Consider the following 16,920-nt stretch of genomic DNA (forward strand, 5'->3'; position numbering starts at 1 on the left):
TGGTTGCGGGGGAAGGGGCCGGGTGTGGAGGTGGGGTTGGTGGGGGGGTGTGGATCTGACGAGGGAGGGAGTGGTCTCTCCGTAACGCTGATAGGGGTGGGGATGGAAATATATCCTTGGTGTCTGTTTGGAGGTGGCGGAAATGACAGAGGATGATACGATGTATCCGGTGGAAGGTGAGGACCAGTGGGGTTCTGTCCTGGTGGCGATTGGAGGGGCGGGGTTCAAGGGCGGAGGTGCGGGAAGTGGAGGAGATGCAGTGGAGATTGTCGTCGACCACGTCAGAGGGGAAATTGCGGAGGGGAGCTGAGGCCCAGAATGGGAGTCAACAGCATTTCTTCCTAATGTCAGAAATCTCCGGCATGGGATCTGTGGTCTCTCAGTAACAGGAGTGTTCAGGAGCACCCCTGCCATCTCTCCACTCACTATTCAAGATGGGTGAGACTGACAGTGTGAGTTGCACTGTGAGACCCATACTGAGATTACTCCCGACAGGAATTGCTGTTAGGCTTCCCTTCTAGAATCTGCCAGATTAAGCAAGAGCGAGAAAAACAGAAAATGTTTTCATTTGTATTGCACCTTTTGCACCACCTTAGGACATCCCAAGGCACAGGTGAGTGTTGTAAACACAGCGCCACATTTATGCAGACTGCAGACTTGAGGGAGAATCCCTCTGGGTGTGTTACTTGTTAGGTGTCAGGGTAAGGGAATATCTTGTGGTGACCAGAAGAGAAAATTGGAAAGGAAAGAGGATAATCCAGGGTAGGGCAGCCAAGAACATAGTGTAGGAACAGGCAGGACTGATAATTAGAGTTAGGGTTAGGGTCAGTTAGGCACTATATTTGAAAGCAATGACATTGAGGATTGTAGATTTATTGCACATGTCACATGCAAATTAGCAGAGAGAAGATTATTCAGGGAAGTTACCATGTGGAGAAGTCTGGCAGAGACAAGACAGGGCTCTCTGTGTTCAAGGGGATTAGCCAGGAGGGTCGTTGTATCATTATTGAAAAGGATAAATAGGGAGGGGACCAAGGTTTTTAAATTAGTAACAAAGTGACATGGAGCAGAGGGCGGGGGGAGTTTATGCAGAGAAGATGAAACTAATCTAAACATCAACAAAACAGAAAATACTAGGGTAAAGCACGTTCTCCCCATGTCTGCATGGGTTACCTCCGGATGCTTCGAGTTCCTCTGGCAATCCAATGATGTGCAGGTTAGGTGGATTGACCATGGGAAATGCAGAGTTACAGGGGTTGGGTGGGGTGGGATGGTGGAGGGAAGCATGGGTCTGGTGGGATGCTGTTCAGAGGGTTGGTTCAGACTCGATGGGCTGATTTGCCTCTTTCTGCACTGTGGGGATTTTCTGATTCTAAAGAAAGACTAAACTTAAGTGAGGGGTTAATTTCTTGAGCTTGAACGCAAAAAAATGTTAAAAATCAAATAAGAACTGCTATTTAGAAGATTTAAACTCTCTGTAGTGTAACACACAGTGTCTTTAATGATTAAGGGATATTTTGGCTATCATATTTTGTGAGGAACCAAACTTAATAGGGATTACTGAGAAAAATCTAGAGAAAAAAAATCAGTGCTTGGATTTAAACATTTAACATTTAAACAAAGCAGAATACAACACATTTCAAAAGATAGAGAGGGATAAAAGGGAAGTGGAGGAGCTGTGTTTATTCAGGTGCACAGAATGGCTATCATCAAAAGTGAGATGGCTGTCAGCAAAGTCTACATTAAATCCATTAGACTACAAGACAAAGGAGCAGAAATTAGGCCATTCAGCCCATCATGTCTGTTCCGCCATTCAATCATGGCTGATAAGTTTCTCAACCCCATTCTCCCGCTTTCTCCCTGTAACCCTTGATCCCCTTGACAATTAAGAGTCTATCTATCTCAGTCTTAAATATACTCAATGACCTGGCCTCCAAAGCCTTCTGTGGCAATGATTTCCATAGATTCACCACTCTCTGGCTGAAGACGTTTCTCCTTATCTCCATTCTAAAAGACTCTAAGACTGTGCCCTCATTCCTCATCTCTCCGACCAATGGAAACATCTTCCCATCATCCACTCTGTCCAGGCCATTCAGTATTCTGTATTTTTCAATTAGATTTCCCCCCCCACCCCCTCCTTCTAACCTCCATTGAGTATAAACCCAGAGTCCTCAAATGTTCCTCATATGTTAAGCTTTTCATTCCTGTGACCATTCTCGTAAATCTCCAATTGAATAAAGAGAAACTAAAAGATTAATCAGACCAATTACTGTAGTCTAAGACTTGCTGTTAGCACAAGGCAGTGTACCTTTTAGACAGTTAGATTGATATCATGATGTGTGATGTTTAAACATAGAGGACCTAACTTCACTTCCAACATCAGTAGCAGTATATGAACCACAGGAATATTTTGCTTGTAGTTACTCTGTCTTTTCTTTATACATTCACTGCGCTCAGAGCCGAGCCCATGTGTCAGTGTGGGATTTCATTGCAGCGTAACAGTGAATTATGGCATTCTGTCTCAACCATACCCCAAACTTTATGTTGTGTAGAAATAGATAGAAATTGCTGGTCTTTGGCAGTGGCCGGTTTGTGAAACCAAGAGGGTGTGAAATGAATAAAAAAGGATTTTTGTCTCCTTTTTAAAATAAATAGTTTGTGAAATTAAATGGTGCTGTTTTTTGTGGCGACCTATACGCATTTTACTGTATTTTCATAAATACAAGTAGCAATAAATTTCTTCCTACCTAATTCTCGAAGTAGCTAATCCCATATCGGTCCTAACCCTTAGTCTGGCTTCAGCTGTGTCTCGAACTGGTTGTTAGTGGATGACATGATTGGCATAACATGATGAGATAAGAGTGTGGATTGACACATCAAATTGTGATACTGTTGCCAACACAGAGACAGGGTTGAGGGAGAGACAGGACTGGCAGCTGAACATGCTGGGGTATCGGATCTTCAGGCAGGTCAAGGGAGGATATCGAAGTGGAGGTGGTGTCATATGATTAATTAATTAAGGAGTCAGTTACTGCAGTAAGGGATAATATCTTGCAGGAGTCTTCACATAAGGTTTGCTAGGTAGAACTTAAGAATAAAAAAGGTGGCATTCACATTGCTGGGAGGCCCCAGTCAGTGTTAATGTATCAAACATTCACTAAAGTGTGTAACAATAATAGGGTAATTACATTAAAGGATTTCAACTTTCCCAACATTAATTCAGGTTATCATAGTGTAAAAGGTTTAAAGGGAGAGGATTTCTTGAAATACATTCCAGAGAGCTGTTCATGTCCACACAGAAGGTCAAGCACATAGTGGTGACAGTGCTGGATGGAATTCTGGGTAATGACAGTGATGGGTGACAGTGCGGGAGCATTGTACTGACAGCAACAACAACACTGTACTTTCTAGGTTGATTTTGTGAATGCTCTGCAGAAAAGGGGTTTTGGATTGGGGTAGATTTCATTAAATAAGGCAATAGCCAGCCAATGTAGACAGGGATCAGCGAGTTCACTGCTTTTTGTCATTTATATAAAAGTGAACATCGGAGGCATAGTTAGTAAGTTTGCAGACGTCATCAAAAGTGGAGGTGTAGTGGACAGCAAGGAAAGGGTGACATCAGAGTACAACGGGACCTTTATCAGATGGGCCAATGGGCCAATGGGCTGAGGAGTTTAATTTAGATAAATATGAGCTGATGCATTTTGGAAAGGCAAATCAGGGCGGACTTGTACACTTAATAGTAAGGTACTGGGGAGTTTTGCTGAACAAAACTGAACTGGGAGTGCAGGTTCATAGTTCCTTGAAAGTAGAGTCGCATGTAGATAGGATAGTGAAGAAGGCATTTGGTATGCTTTCCTTTATTGGTCAGAGTATTGAGTATAGGAGTTGGGAGGTCATGTTGCGGTGTACAGAACTTAGGTTAGGCCACTTTTGGAATACTGTGTGCAATTCTGGTCTCCCTCCGTTGTGAAACTTGAAAGGGTTCAGAAAAGATTTACAAGGATGTTGCCAGGGTTGGAGAGTTTGAACAATAGGGATAGGCTGATTAGTCTGGGACTGTTTTCCATGGAGCGAGGGACGCTGAGGGGTGACCTTATAGAAGTTGATAAAATCATGAAGGACATGGATAAGGTAAATAGACAAGATCTTTTTCCTGGGATGGGGGAGTCCAGAACTAGAGGATATGGGTTAGGGTGAGAAGGGAAAAATTTAAAAATGACCTAAGGGGCAACTTTTCCACGCAGAGGGTGGTGTGTTTATCGAATGAGCTGCCAGATGAAGTGGTGGAGACTGGTTGGGTGTATGAATAGGAAGGGTTTACAGGGATATGGGCAAGTGCTGGCAAATGGGACAAGGTTAATTTAGGATATCTGGTCAGCATGGATGAGTTTGACCGAAGGGTCTGTTTCAGTGTTGTACACCTCTATGACTCTATAACTTGAGGGTGAATCTACAACAGAATAATGGGAGATTTTCAATAAGGTACTGAGCGAAGTACAGGCCCAAGATATTCCCTTTAGAATAAAGCATTTTTAAATTCATTTTGCGGGATGTGGGCATTTTCATTTCTCTTTCACTCCTCTGGCCAGCATTTATTGGCTATCCCTAGTTGCCCTTGGGAAGTGATGGTAAGCTGCCTTCTTGAACCGCTGCTATGAGTTGACCCACAATGTCATTAGAGAGTGAATTCCAGGATACTGAAGGAACGGTGATATATTTCCAAGTCAGGATAGTGAGTGGCCTGAAGGGTAATTTGAAGGTGATGGTGTTCCCATATATCTGCTGCCCTTGTCTTTCTGGATGGAAGGTTTTGGGAGTTGCTGTCTGAGGATCACTGGTGAATTGGTGCAGGACCAAGAAGCCCAGAGAACCCTGGGTGTCCCGAAATATTCAAGACTGAATAAAAAGGAAAAGAGAGTTGAAAAAAGGAGGAAAGGGAGTGAAATAGTGGAGGCTTCTAGAGGAGTATGGAAAGGGCAGGAAAACTAGGGAGATTCCCAAGATATTCTATAAATATATGAAGGGGAAGGGTATAATCAGAAAAAGAGCAGGGAAGAAAGGAGCAGTGGAATCAGACAACATTGGAAGGGTGTTAAATCAGTGTTTCATTTCAGTTTTCACTCGGGGGAGGGTGTGGTTAGGGAGGACAACTGTGAAGTTGTTATCTTCATCTACACACACGGTCACCTCCACGAAAAATTAAATAAACTTTGTTCGGCATGACCTCCCTCTGACAGAACCATTCTGACTAATCCTGATCAAACCTTGCCTCTCTAAATGAAGATTAATTTTCTCTTTCACTCCTTCCTCCAATAGTTTCTCAACCACTGATGTGAAAGTCACTGGTGTATAGTTTTCCCTGGTCTATCTCTACCACCCTTCTTGAAAAGAGGAACCATATTAGCTGTCCTCCAGTCCTCTGGCACCTCCCCTGTGGCCAGAGAAGAAGAATTAAAAATTTGGGTCAGATGAGAGTAGTGTGGTTAATTCAGTTTACATGGATTTCAGCAATGCCTTTGACAATGGATAGAGATGAAGAAGGTAAAAGCACATGGGATCCAGGGTAACTTGGCAAGATCACCTAAAATTAGTGGTCTGTGTCATTGGAGCCCGGTATGCAGTGGTATGCCATTGGATCTGTGCTGGGTCCCTTATTGTTCATTATGTGTGTGAACGATGGAGATGAGAATGTGGGGTCAGGATTAGTAAGTTTGTGGATGACATGAAGATTGGTCAGGTGGCTAATAGCGAGGAAGGTTTTAGATTATAGAAAGATATAGGTGGGTTGGTTTTGATGGCGGATCAGGGGGCAAATGCAATTTAATCCTGATAAATGTGAGGTGATGCATTTTGGAAGAAGTAACAAAACAAGAGAGTACTCAATGGATGTCAGGAGCCTAGGAAGCTCCGAGGAATGATCAGATCTTAGGATGCATGTCCACTGCTCACTGATGGTGGCAGGACTGGTTAATAAGGACTGGTTAATAAGGGAAATATGAAGGCATACAAGACATGTGCTTTTATCAGTCGTAACATAGATTATAAGAGCAGGGAGGTCATGTTGGAGTTGTACAGGACTTTGGTTAGAACACACTTGGAGTACTGTGTCCAGTTCTGGTCCACATACTGTAGGAAGGATGTGATTGCAATGGAGGATGTTCAGAGAAGACTCACCAGGATGTTGTCTGGAATGGAGCATTTCAGCGATGAAGAGAAGCTGGATAAGCTCGGGTTGTTTTCTTTGGAGCAGGGAAGGCTGAGGAAAGACATGATTGAGGAGTATAAGATTATGAGGGGCATGGATAGGGTGGATACAAAGCAGCTGTTCCTCTTCATTTAAAGGTGAATAACAAGGGGACATCATTTTGGGATGATGGGTAGCAAATTATTTTTCACCCAGAGTGTGGCAGTCATAAACCTTTAAACAATATGTGAGTCGAAAAGTGTGGCGCTGGAAAAGTACAGCTGGTCAGGCAGCATCCGAGGAGCAGGCGAATCGATGTTCCGGGTATAAGCCCTGTATCAGGAATGAGTGAATATATGGACGAGCACTTGAAATGTTATAACATTCATGTCTATGGACCAAATGCTGGAAGGTGGAACTACTGTTGATAGGTCAGTGCAGATTCAATGGGCTGAACGGCCTCTTCTGCAATGTATGACTCCGTGACACTCCAGTGAAATGATTCAATGTTTAATTGCTCCAATCTGCACTGCTTTTGAAAGCTTCTAAAGATCAGATGGCAGGATAAAACACCAAGTACTGCAGTGCCAACCTCAGCTGGCATGCCAATCATCCACTCCACGTTGACACACTCAGAACTGACTTGGTGTGATTCGAACGTCTGACACTCACTTACTGAAGTGAATTTATGAAGAAGTGTTTCAGTTTTGGGTGGACTCTCATTGCAGACGAAGGAAGTGCTCCAAAGGCCACTTCAAAGGCTCAGCATCGAAGTTTTGATAGCGATCATCTGCGCTGAGAGAAACTCACCCAGGACTGCTGTCCCTGGAGCAAACTGACATAAAATGGACTGGTCTCCTTTGAAAGCAAGCTCATATCAGAATGAGGGAGAAAACTCAAGAAGAGAAAATACTGAGCTAGCAACTCTCCAAGTGTCTGTCCTATCCTGTCCTATTTGCAGCAGAATCCATGAAGTCAGATCATTCACAGCAGCCACTAGCAGAATCTTCCCAAACATCCCACATGATGACAATAATTCTCTCCTTCTCAAAGGATGAACAAGATGGATTGGCAGAAACATGGAGGGTAAAAAACACAAATGGGGGAATTCAGTAAAACAACGTAGAATAATATTCATCAAGGATTTTAATTATCCTGATATAAATTGACCAGAAATTATAAATAAAAGGGTTAAGGGAATAGTGTTTCTACCACGTGTACAGGACTCTATTCTCAAGGTAGAGGCTTATAGAGTCCTTCGGTCCAACGTCCCCATGCTGCCCAGTTTTCACAATTTAAACAAGTCCCATTTGCCTGCATTTGGTCAATATCCCCCCATTCGTATCCCATTTACGTACCAGTCCAAATGTTTCTTAAATGACTAAATTGTATTCACCCCTGTATTCTATAGGTGTATAAGGGATATAAGAATTACCAGAGTAAGATTAAGGTCAAACAAGGACAGTAGTGGGAAGTTGTGCGTGGAATCTGAAGAGATACGGGAAGTGCTAAATGAATATTTTCGTCAATAGTCACACTGGAAAAAGACAATATTGTTGAGGAGAATACTGAGAAACAGGCTACCAGACTAGTTGGGATTGAGGTTCACAAGGAGGAGGTGTTAGCAATTCTGGAAAGTGTGAAAATAGATAAATCCCCTGGGCCGGATGGGATTTATCCTAAGGATTCTCTGGAAGCCAGGGAGGAGCTTGCCAAGCCTTTGGCTTTGATCTTTATGTCATCATTGTCGACAGGAGTAGTGCCCGAAGACTGGAGGATAGCAAATGTCCCCTTGTTCAAGAAGAGGATTAGAGACAACCCTGGTAATTACAGACCAGTGAGCCTTACTGTGGTTGTGGGTAAAGTATTGGAAAAGGTTATAAGAGATAAGAATAAGTTGATTAGGAATAGTTATCACGGTGTTGTGAAGGGTACGTCGTGCCTCACAGACCTCTGAGTTCTTTGAGAAGGTGACCAAACAGGTGGATGAGGATAAAGCAGTTGATGTGGTGTATATTGATTTCAGTAAGGTGTTTGATAAGGTTCCCCATGGTAGGCTACTGCACAAAATACAGAGGCATGGGATTCAGGGTGATTTTGCGGCTTGAATCAGAAATTGGCTCGCTGAAAGAAGGTGGTGGTTGCTGGGAAATATTCATCCTGGAGTTCAGTTACTAGTGGAGTACCGCAAGGATCCGTACTGGGTCCACTGTTGTTTGTCATTTTTATAAACAATGAGGGCTTAGAAGGATGGGTTCGTAAACTAAAGTTCGATGACACTAAGGTCGGGACAGCTCTGGATAGTGCTGAAGATGTTGCAGGTTACAGAGGGACATATATAAGCTGCAGAGCTGGGCTGAGAGGTGGCAAATGGAATTTAATGTGGAAAAGGAGCAACAGGCATGCAGAGTACTGGGCGAATGGTAAGATGTTTGGTAGTGTAGATGTGTACATGGATCCCTCAAAGTTGTTACCCAGGTTTATAGGGCTGTTAAGAAGGCATATGGTGTGTTAGCTTTTATTAGTAGAAGGATCGGGTTTCTGAACCACGAGGTCATGCTGCAGCTGAGGTCATGTGGCTGCACTTGGAGTATTGCATGCTGTTCTGCTCACCACATTATAAGAAGGATGTGGAAGCTTTGGAAAGGGTTCAGAGGAGATTTACTAGGATGTTGCCTGCTACGGGAGGGAAAGTCTTACGAGGAAAGGCTGAGGGACTTGAGGCTGTTTTCATTAGAGAGAAAAAGGTTGAAAGGTGACTTAATTGAGACATTTAAGATAATCAGAGGGTTAGATCGAGTGGACAGTGAGAGTCTTTTTCCTCAGATGGTGATGGCTTGTATGAGGGGACATAGCTTCAAATCGAGGGTGATAGATATAGGACAGATGTCAGAGGCAATTTCTTTACTCAGAGAGTAGTCGTGGAGTGGAATGCACTGCCTGCAACCGTTGTAGACTTGCCAACTTTATGGACATTTAAATGGTCATTGGATAGGCATATGGATGAGAATGGAATAGTTTAGGATAGATGGGCTTCAGAATGGTTTCAAAGGGTGGCGCAACATCGAGGGCCAAAAGGTCTGTACTGCGCTGGAATGTTCTTTGGTCTATGTTCCACCACTATCTCTCACAGTTGGTTCCAATCACTCACCACACTATGTGAAAAGATTGCCCCCTGGACTCTTTTGTATCTTTCCCCTCTCACCTTAAACCTATGCCCTTTAGTTTTATACTCCCTTGGGGAAAAGCTTTTCACTATTTACCTTATCTATGCCTTTCATGTTTCTTATATACCTTTATAAGGCCACCCCTCAGTCTCCACACTCCAGGGAAACACAAACCTGTCAGTCCAGGTAGCATCTTAGTAAATCTTTTCTGCACTCTTTCTCATTTAATAATATCCTTTCTACAGTAGAACGATACAGAGGAACCTTGATTATCTGAATGACAAGGGCAAAGGATTATTTTGTTGGGGTAATTGAATGCCGGATAACACAGTTTAAAAAGCATCGGGACCTTACGACCTTGTTCGGATAATCTGAAATTCGGACAATCGAATGGCAGATATTCGAGGTTCCTCTGTATATATTAACTACAGTTGAATGAATAAAATGAGGTGATCCTATTGAAGCAAAATTCTTACAGATATTGATAGATTTCTAAATAGTAAAGACATCAGGGATTAAGGGGTGGTGGGGTAAATGGCATTGCGGTAGAAGATCACTATGATTAATTTGAATGTAGAGCTGAGAGGGGGCAACTGATCTCCTTCTCATTCTATTTTCTCTGTTCTAACTCAATTGGTTAGTTGTCAAAAAGGAATTTTCACAAATTGACATTGTAGTAAAGAATGGGCCAGAGCAGTGAAATGTAATAAAATAAGGTACATCCTGGCAATACTGATCATGATAAAATTAGGGGAGGTGATGGCCCCTACTGATGATGGTATTATTGCTGGACTGTGAATCAAGAGACCCAAGTAAAGTCAGGTCCTCTAGGTTCGAATCTGGCCAGAGAAAATGTGAAATTTGAATTCAATAAAGATCTTGAATTAAGAGTCTAATGATGACTATGAATCAATTGTTGGAAAACTCCATCTAATTTACTTATGCCCTTTAGGGAAGGAAACTGCCATCCTTACCTGGTTTGAACAACATGTGAGTCCAGACCCACAACTCTTAACTGCCTCTGGGTAATTAGGGATGGCCCAGCCAGCGACACCCGCATCCCATTAAAGAACAGAAATGAAGTTGATAATAAGGAGGGAGAAATATGACAAAACCAAACTAGTAGATTGGAGAAAAGCTTTTTTTGAGGGTTTTTATCTGAGGGGCCAAAACTTTTTCTGAAAAAAATAAAATGGGCAAAAAGATGGGCAAACAATGATGTAAAACACCAATGGGAAAGATTAAAAACAATGTTTCAACAAAGAGCAGGAGGAATATATGCTGTTACAAAGAAGCCCAAGCTAATCATTAATGAGTCACCACACATGAATAAAGACATAATGGTACAATTGTGGGAAAGGACACAGATATACATTAGATGCACAGACAACAGTGAGCATCATGGAGAACACAAAAAATTAAAAGATAAGCCAAAAATAACAATTAGGAAGGTAAAGACACTACAAAATTAAATTGTCAAGGAACAGAAAACAAAATAGTAAACCATATGTCTGTTTAAAAACAATCCAGGGAGGAGATAACAAAGTTAAAACTGTTCATTTTTAATAATCTATTTTAGAAAGCTTTAGTGCCAGAGGCCTGAAAGATAGCCAGTGTAATTCCTATATTTACAAAGTTGGGGGAGCAGAACATTTCCATAAAATTATAGACCTGTCAGTTTAATTTTAGTGGTAGGAAAAATAATGTAACCCTTACTAAATGAGAGAATATCTAGAGGACAGGGCTATTCCAATGACTAGGCACCACGGATTTCAAAAGGAAAATTCTCGCTCGCTCGCTGTCCTTATGAATTTTTGAAGTGGTCACAGATAAAGTAGACATCATTTATCTGGCTTTTCAAAAGGCCTACGACAGGGTTCCACAAAACAGGCTATGAATAAAATAATGGACAGTCAAAAGACAAGCAGCAGAATGAATGTCTGCCTGTTTCAAGACTGACTGCTGAGAAAATGGTTAAATGTGAGTTATTTGGCGTGTGGTGTACCGCAAGGATCAATACTGGGGTTACTGCTTTTCACAATTTACATCAATATGAACATTGAAAACTTACAATGCGATTTTTAAGTTTCCAGAAGCTGCCAAATTAGGGTGAGGTCAGTACTAAAAATCAAAATCACAGAATTTGTACAATGCACAAGAAGCCCTTTGGCCTGTCATGCCTGTCCTAACTCTTCCAAAAGATATTTCACTTCATGCCCCTTCCCTGCTTTCTCTCCTTAACACCGCACATTGTTCCTTTTAAGATAATAACCGAACTTCATTTTCAGTGCATCCGCACTCTCAGGCAGGGCATTCCAGATCTTAATCAGTCATTGCATTGGTGTATCTCTTTTGCTGCTTTTGCCAATTACATTAAGTGTGTTCTCTTTCACTCTGTGTCCTTTCATTCAGAGGAGGTTAACTAGATTAATTGCAGGGCTGAAAGGTTTGTCTCATGCAGAGAGATTGAGCAGTTTATGCCAATTCTCTCTGGGGTGTAGAAGTATAGGAGGTGATTTATTTGAGGTATATAGGATACTAGAGGTGATTGACAAAGTATACATAGAGCAGATGTTTCACATTGTGGGACAATCTAGAATGAGAGGTCAAATTTTTAGGATAATGTTAAGGCAGACTTAATACAGAGATAAGGAGGAATGGCTTATCTTAAAGGGTTGAGAAGGGTTGGAATTCATGACCCCAGAACAGCAGTGGACGCTGGGACCCTGAATACGTTTAAGGAGGAGTCTCATGCAGAGAGGTTGAGCAGTTTATGCCAATTCTCTCTGGGGTGTAGGAGGTGATTTATTTGAGGTATATAGGATACTAGAGGTGATTGACAAAGTATATATAGAGCAGATGTTTCACATTGTGGGACAATCTAGAATGAGAGGTCAAATTTTTAGGATAATGTTAAGGCAGACTTAATACAGAGATAAGGAGGAATGGCTTATCTTAAAGGGTTGAGAAGGGTTGGAATTCATGACCCCAGAACAGCAGTGGACGCTGGGACCCTGAATACGTTTAAGGAGGAGACAGACAGAGTTTTAATCAGTAATAAGTTGAAGGATTATGAAGAGTGGGCAGGAAAGTGAAGTTAAGGCTGAAATGAGATCAGCCATGATCATATTAAATCGTGCAGCAGGATTGAATGACCTAATCCTGCTTCTACATAAGAACATAAGAAATAGGAGCAGAATTCGGCCATGTGGCCGTTTGAGCCCACTCCATCATTCAATAAGATCATGGCTGATCTTTTTGGGGCCTCAGCTCCATTTATCCACCCTCCCACCATAACCCTTAATTCCTTTGTTGTTCAAAAATCTATCTTTGCCTTAAAAACATTTAAACAGGTAGCCTCAACTGCTTCACCGTACAGGAATTCTACAGATTCACAATCCTTTGGAAGATGCTCCTCTTCAACTCAGTCCTAAATCTATTTTGAGGCTCTGCCCGTGGTTCTAGTTTCACCCTTCAGTGGAAACAACCTCCCTGCTTCTACCTTATCTATTCCCTTCATAATTTTATATGTTTCTAAACGATCCCCTCTCATCCTTCTAAATTCCAATGATAGGACCTTGGGTAGTGTTGTAGAACAGAGAGACCGAGGGGTTCAGGTACATAATTCTTTGAAGTTTGCATCACATACAGACAGGGTGGTTAAGAAGGTGTTTAGCACGCTTGCCTTCGTTGTTCAGACCTTTGAGTATGGGAGTTGGGAAATCATGTTGAGGTTATATGGGACATTGGTGAGGCCTCTTCTGGGGTACTGTGTCCAGTTCTGGTTGCCCACTTATAGAGAGGATAGTATTAATCTGGAGATTGTTCAGAACAGATTTACCAGGATGTTGCTGGGAATGCACGGTTTGAGTTATAAAGAAAAGCTGGATAGGTTAGACATCTTTGACTGGAATGTAGGAGGTTAAGACGTTTATAAAATAATGAGAGGTATAGATAGTTGTCTTTTACCGAGAATGGGAGATTTCAAGACCAGGGCGCACATTTTTAAGGGGAGAGGAGAGAGACTTAAAAATGACACAAGGAGCAAACTTTTCACACAGAGAGGTGTTCACGTGTGGAGTGAACTTTCTGAGGAAATGGTGGATGTGGGTACAGTTACAACGTTTAAAAGAGATTTGGTTAAGAATATGGATAAGAAAGGTTTGGAGGGATATAGGCCAGGAGCAGGCAGGTGGGACTAGTTTAGTTTGGGATAATGGTTGGCATAGACTGGTTGAACCAAAGGGTCTGTTTCCATGCTGTATGACCCTATGACTCCATAAACCAACTCTCTCAACTCCAGAATCAACTTAGTGAACCTCCTCTGCACCCCCTCCAGTGACAGTCCGAGTTCTTATTATTTCTAGCAGCTGACTAGCAAGTTACCAAAGGTCATGTAGCCAACTTGGAAAAACATTCCTGTAAACAGCCTCAAGGATATTTCTGGCTGAAACAATTTGGATGCATTTATCAGGCACACTTGGGAGTCTTTTTTGTATAAAAACACATCAGTTGATATTAAATAGCCTTCTAACACTGGAAAAGTTGATTTGTGGTGTTATTGCAGCCAAATCTATCACAAGTTCTTCTTAAAAGGAACATTCCTGATAAAAAAGATCAGCCTAATGATTCAGAGAGAAAAAGAATTTAACTTATGAACTCTCCTAAGAATTTTCCAAAGTACTGACAATAAACTGCTTTGAAATGCAATCTTTTTCTCCTTTGTTCATTTATGGGATGAGTATATCATTGGCTCGGCAAGCACTTAATATTCTTGAAAGTCAGTGGTGAATGACTATCTCGAGCTGCTGTGAATCATGTAACACAGAGGCAACTGATTCTCATTCAACAGTATCACACCAACGGTATTAAGATGAATAACTGACTTGCCCATATGTTTCTTTTGGTGATGTTGGTTTAGGGAGGATCATTGTTCAGGACTTTGGCCAAATTACCTGCTACTGTCAGACAAAGACCCAATGATCTTCACCGTCAATCTTAAAGCTCAGGCATACCTTCAGTGACGTCTCACCCAAACGATGATTAAACAGTAAAGATGGTGACAGTACTATTTGAATCTATACCTATCATGAGTGGTGAAACAGATGCTAGCTTCACATTAATCCAATGAAAACTCATTGTTGAGTCCATTCATTCCTTCTCCTGTTTTAAAATATCATTAATTACCACCATGTGACCATGAGAATAGCCATTGCAATGGAAGTGATCATCTAAAGTTTTGTAAAGTTATTCTCAGGACATGGGTGGCATAAGCTGTTGTGCGAGGGCAACAGGACCCTGGAGTAGCCTTGAAATTATGTCACAGAGCTGCATATCACTGAGTATAAATAGCACAGCATGGGCAGAATTAATGCCCTCTGGAGGGTGATTGCACGCTGCAACAACACACTGCAGAATGAGACAGAGAGTCTTAAGAGGACATGCATGAAGAAGATAATTTAGTCCTTAATCCATGTAACTGTAACTCAGAACCGGGATAGATCTGATTACCACATCCAAACAATATTTAGTGTCAATGTATAATAGATAGTGTTACTTTGTGTTAGCCTAAATACAGTCTTAAACTTTACCTTCTCAACAATCTGTAACAAACCCAAGCTGACAGTGTGGCATCAAGCTACACGATAAAAGACTTGCAAAGCATCATTTACTACTAATTCCTAAATTCCCACAGCCAATTGTGTAATTGTAACTGGAGTCACAGGAGGCTCAGGTCAGATAAGAAGGACAGGTTTCCTTCTTCTATTCTGTGCTATTGGATTTTTATGATAACATGGCAGCTTTGTGTTTTTGTTTTGGTTGGGCAGTGACCATTCAGGTCATTAATATATATCAGGAAAAAAGATCCCAATACCAACCCCTTGCTCCAAAAACCTTCCTTCAACCCAAAAAATATTCATTATCCATTTCTCTCTGATTTCTATCACTCAATTAATTTGGTATCCATGTTGCTTTTGTCCCTCTTATACCACAATCTAGAACCTTCCTCCTAAGTCTGTTGTGTGGCGTTGTATCAAATGGCTTCTGGAAATCCATGTACACCACATCCACAGCATCATCCACATTGAGTCTTTCTATTACTTCTTCAAAAATATCCAGTAAGTTAGTTAAACATGATTCCCCCTTTAGAAATGTATTTTGAGTCTTCTGAATCAACCTTTCTCCCCTTAATTTTGCCCCAAATAATTGTCTCTCAATGTTTTCCCCACAACAAAAGTTAAACTGACTGGTCTGTAATTTCTGGGATTATCCTTGCAATGCTTCTTGAACGAAACCACTGTTTATAATTCTCCAGTCTCCTGGCACTTTCTCCAGTCTCCTGGCACTTTCTCCAGTCTCCTGGAACTTTCTCTGAGTCTGGGGAAGATTCAGACCAGTGCCCCGCTGCAATTTCCACACTCATGTCTTCCAAATGCATCACATCATGAATGCATCAACTTGAAATACTAACAGGCTATCCAACATTCCTTGCTTATCAGTGTTGGACTCTTTTGCCAACAGAGTTTCCTCTTCAGTCACCTTAGTCTGGATAGAATCTCTCTCTTTGGTAATGACAAATGCAAGCATTCATTTAATACCTCATCCATTTGTAAATCTTGCTTCTTTACTCCTTCTTTTATCACTCTTTTATTATTTATAAGCCTATTGAAGACTTTGGGACACCAGCTTAGGTTTACTGCACATTTTTTCTCATAACTTCTCTTTGCTTCTCTTATTTGCTTTTTCACCTTCCCTCTTAACCTTTGTATTCATTATAGAGTCAAACAGCATGAACACAGACCCTTTGGTCTGACCAGTCCATGCTGAACATAATCCTAAACTAAACTAGCCCCCCCTGCCTGCTCCTGGCCCGTATCCCTCCAAACCTTTCCTATCGATGTACTTATCCAAATGCCTTTCAGGATTGTATCTTATGATGCCTGTCACAAAGCGCACTTTTGCTTCTTTATCTGGATCTCTGTCTCTTTTGTTATCCATGGAGATGTGGATTTATTTGTTTTACCTTTTCCATTTGAGGCAATTTACCCCAACTGCCCCTGATTTGTCTCCTCTTTGAAGGGCGCCCGTTTTTCAGTTATTGTTCTTCCCACCAACCTTTCATTCCAGTTAATCTTGTTCAACTTTGTCCTTGCCCCACTGAAGTCAGGTCTCCATCAATTGAGTTGCTTACTCTGGATTAACCATTATTATTCTCTGTCATGATCCTGAGCCTTCTGATACAATGATCACTGTCACTTAAACAATCTCCCATTGATGTTCGATTTACTTGGCACACTTCATTCCCAAAAACCAAATCTGACAGACAACCTTCCTTGTTGGCCAGGACGCATACTGCTGTCGTGGATTCTGAACACAATCTAGAAACACATGTCCCTCACTGCCCATTACACTACAACTACCTCAGTCTTTTATGGATATTTAAAGTCTCCCCACTTTTTAATGCTGGCATGTCTCTGTAATTTCTTGTAGATTTGTTCCTCTAAGTTCTTGCCACCAGTTGATGCTCTAATAGATTAGATTAGATTAGATTCTCCACAGTGTGGA

General features: G+C 41.6%; 1 protein-coding gene across 3 annotated transcripts in view; it reads right to left on the reverse strand.

Moving 5' to 3' along the window:
• palm1a (paralemmin 1a) overlaps nucleotides 1–16,920 on the reverse strand; it is a 266,525-nt gene that overhangs the window by 191,019 nt on the left and 58,586 nt on the right. Inside the window, exon 1 of one of the 3 annotated variants that reach the window (XM_043683615.1) lies at nucleotides 6,178–6,200. The exons of the other annotated variants lie outside the window; for them this stretch is intronic. The gene's annotated coding sequence lies outside the window, so the exon portion shown is untranslated. Of the gene's footprint in view, nucleotides 1–6,177; nucleotides 6,201–16,920 lie in introns of those variants that run through there. 3 annotated transcript variants of the gene reach the window in all.

Source organism: Chiloscyllium plagiosum, chromosome 48 (genome assembly GCF_004010195.1).
Source record: "Chiloscyllium plagiosum isolate BGI_BamShark_2017 chromosome 48, ASM401019v2, whole genome shotgun sequence".
Lineage (NCBI taxonomy): Eukaryota > Metazoa > Chordata > Chondrichthyes > Orectolobiformes > Hemiscylliidae > Chiloscyllium > Chiloscyllium plagiosum.